Source organism: Cebus imitator, unplaced genomic scaffold, assembly GCF_001604975.1.
Source record: "Cebus imitator isolate Cc_AM_T3 unplaced genomic scaffold, Cebus_imitator-1.0 Scaffold296, whole genome shotgun sequence".
NCBI classification, from domain to species: domain Eukaryota; kingdom Metazoa; phylum Chordata; class Mammalia; order Primates; family Cebidae; genus Cebus; species Cebus imitator.
Window position 1 is genome coordinate 2322689 of NW_016107611.1, and position 2967 is coordinate 2325655.

General features: G+C 47.7%; 1 pseudogene; it reads right to left on the bottom strand.

The window, feature by feature from the left end:
- Nucleotides 1–2040: 2040 nt before the first annotated feature.
- Nucleotides 2041–2464, bottom strand: LOC119467494 (annotated as a pseudogene).
- Between the last annotated feature and the right edge of the window lie 503 nt (nucleotides 2465–2967).

The following is a 2967-nucleotide window of genomic DNA, read 5'->3' on the forward strand; positions in this document are numbered from 1 at the left end:
CTTGGTTCATTCTGAGGCCACAACTTCTTAGGAACTTTTTTTTTTTTCTTCCTTCTTCTCCCGTTCTGTTCCTTGTTTCGTTTTGTTTTTGAGACGGAGTCTCACTCTGTCACCCAGGCTGGAGTGCAGTGGCACAATTTCAGCTTACTGCAATCTCTGCCTTCCGGATTCAAGCGATTCTCCTGCCTCAGCCTCCCGGGTAGCTGGGATTACAGGCGCACGCCACCACACCCAGCTAATTTTTGTATTTTTAGGAGAGATGGTTTCACCATGTTGGCCAGGCTGGTCTCGAACTCCTGACCTCAAGTGATCCACCCGCCTCGGCCTCCCAAAGTGTTGGGATACAGGCAAGAACCACCACGCCTGGCCTGCTCAGTGTTGATGCTGTTGCCTTTGGAGTTGGGACAGCAACAGGTTTACGTCTGGCTCGCCCTTGCTCAGCGGAAATCACTTTGGGGTCCCAGCTTAATGAAAGGAGGGTCTTTCTTTGCACTTCCTGTCTAGGCCAGGCCCTGGAGGCCACAGTACTGACATTCAGTTATGTGCTCCCAGCAAATACCGTTGATGATATAACTGCCTTTTGTGTGTTCTTTTAGCTTCCCTGTTTACACTGTACATTTTACAGGTGTTACGTCCTGTCTTTTCAAAAGTTTCATCAGTGCTTTCGTTTATCTTTCATTTGGAGAGAACTGTAAAGTCGCAAGTTGTCATAATAAATAATGGAGATCCTTTGTGTCCTTTACTCAGTTTTCCTTGATGGTAACATTTTCCACAACTATAGTGCGATACCAAGCAGGATATAGATAGACATCGGTACAATCCCCTAATCTTTTTCAGAGTTTACACTCGTTTGTTCTCATTTGTGTGTGTGTGTATGTGTGTATTTAGTTTTATGGAATATAATTCATTTCCCAACAAAAGATACTGAAACTTTTTTTTTGAGGTGGAGTCTCACTCTGTCATTTGTTCATTTGTGATAGAGTCTCTCTCCAAAACCCAGGCTAGAGTGTGGTGGTGTGATCATGGCTCACTGCAGCTTTGGCCTCCTGGGCTCCAGCAATCCTCCCACCTCTGCCTCCTGAGTTGCTGGGACTACAGGTGTATGCCACCATGCTCAGATAATTTTTGTATTTTCTGTAGCAGCGGGGTCTCTGCAGGATCTTGCTATGCTGCCCAGGCTGGTCTTGAACTCCTGTGTCCTCAGGTTCCCAAAGTGTTGGGATGACAGGTGTGAACCTCCCACTGTGATGGCCAGTCGTCTCTCTTTACATTTACACACATGAATTTGACACCCTGATAGCATCCGGCCCCTCAGCTTCCTGCTGGGTAGCTTCCATTCGCTGCTGCAGATCCACTTTTGCCCTTCTGTTCCCGGCGCTATCTGTCCTGGGTGCTGACCTGTATAGATCACATCAGCAGGATCTGGGCTTTCTAGGGCTTCAGCCAATGCTCACCTCTACCTGCCCCACAAAATGGGAGGGAGAGGGGCGAGAGAGAAAAGCAGACAGGGAGGGCCTCCAGGAATGATAGGAATCTAATCAACTTGAGCAATCACTGTTTTCGTTTTTTGAGACCGTGTCTCCCTCTGTCACCTAGGATGGAGTGTAGTGGTGCAATTTTGGCTCACTGCAACCTCTGCCTCCTGGGTTCAAGTGATTCTTCTGCCTCAGCCTCCAAAGTAGCAGGGATTACAGGTGCCTGCCACCACGCCCAGCTAATTTTCATATTTGTAGATGAGACGGGGCTGGGGTCCCTCAACTTAGAAGCAGGTATGGGGAGAGGATCATTCAGTCGGGGTGTGTGCCTTCCTGTGCATAGTGTGCCTTTGTTACTTTTTTTTTTTTCAGAGTCCATGAGGCATTTTATTTGTTTGGTGTTTGTTTGTTTGTTTTTTGTTTTTGTTGTTGTTGTTGTTTTTAATAGGGGGTTTCACCATGTTAGTCAGGCTGGTCTTGAACTCCCGACCTCAGGTGATCCGCCCGCCTAGGCCTCCAAAGTGCCTGGATTACAGGCGTGAGCCATCACGCCCAGCCAAGGCATTTTATGTGTAAATATATGTATTACATCCCTAGAAAAAGAATCCCAGGATTTCCCCTCCTGTGTGTTTTCGTCTTGCTCCTTCATGGTCCATGATGCCAGCTAAGGTTGTCAACACAATGAAACCAAACTGGCGGGACAGAAGCAGATTATTCTGCCATTTTTCTAGATCTTTGAGTTGCACATCAAATCTGGGGCTGATCACACCACACTTGCTTAGCCTGCCTGTGAGGTTCATAACAATTTTCCCAGCTCTGTGATCGTCAGTGATTTAAAATTCGCCAGTGTAACCATGCTTCATCATCACAGTGAGAAACCGGATGATGACTTTGGAGCACGGCCTAATAATCACCTGGCGTCTGCCTCCCTTTTCGGCATTGTTGACGCTCTTGAGAGCATCAACCGGGACATTCATGCGTGCCATTGTGGCGGCACGGAAAGATGGCGGAAAGAGCGCCTTTGATACTTTTTAAAAATTATTATTATTTTTTGAGAGCGAGTCTATGTCGCCCAGGCTAGAATGTAGTAGCTCGATTTTTGGTTAATTAAATGTAACCGAAGATGATTGCATAAAATCAGCATAAGTCTACACACTTGCGTAGTCTCACTTTGTCACCTAGGCTGGAGTGCAGTGGCACAATCTCGGCTCCCTGCAACCACCGCCTCCCAGGCTCAAGCCATTCTCCCCTGTGGTCACTCCAACTCTAGCCGGTAACTCACCAGTCTCTTTTGGTTCATGTCGCCTACCTTCAGGTGCCAGATCTTTCCACCTGCATGGAGAGCAGTTGAGAAATGGCAAAGCATGGATCCTGCTCCTGGTTTGTCCGTGGAACTAAGGGACACCCATATCTTCCCTCTCCCTCCTCTTCCTTCCCTAGAGCTCTGAGCCTCTGGTTCAGCTGAGAATGGGGTGAAGGTCAAAGGGGAGAT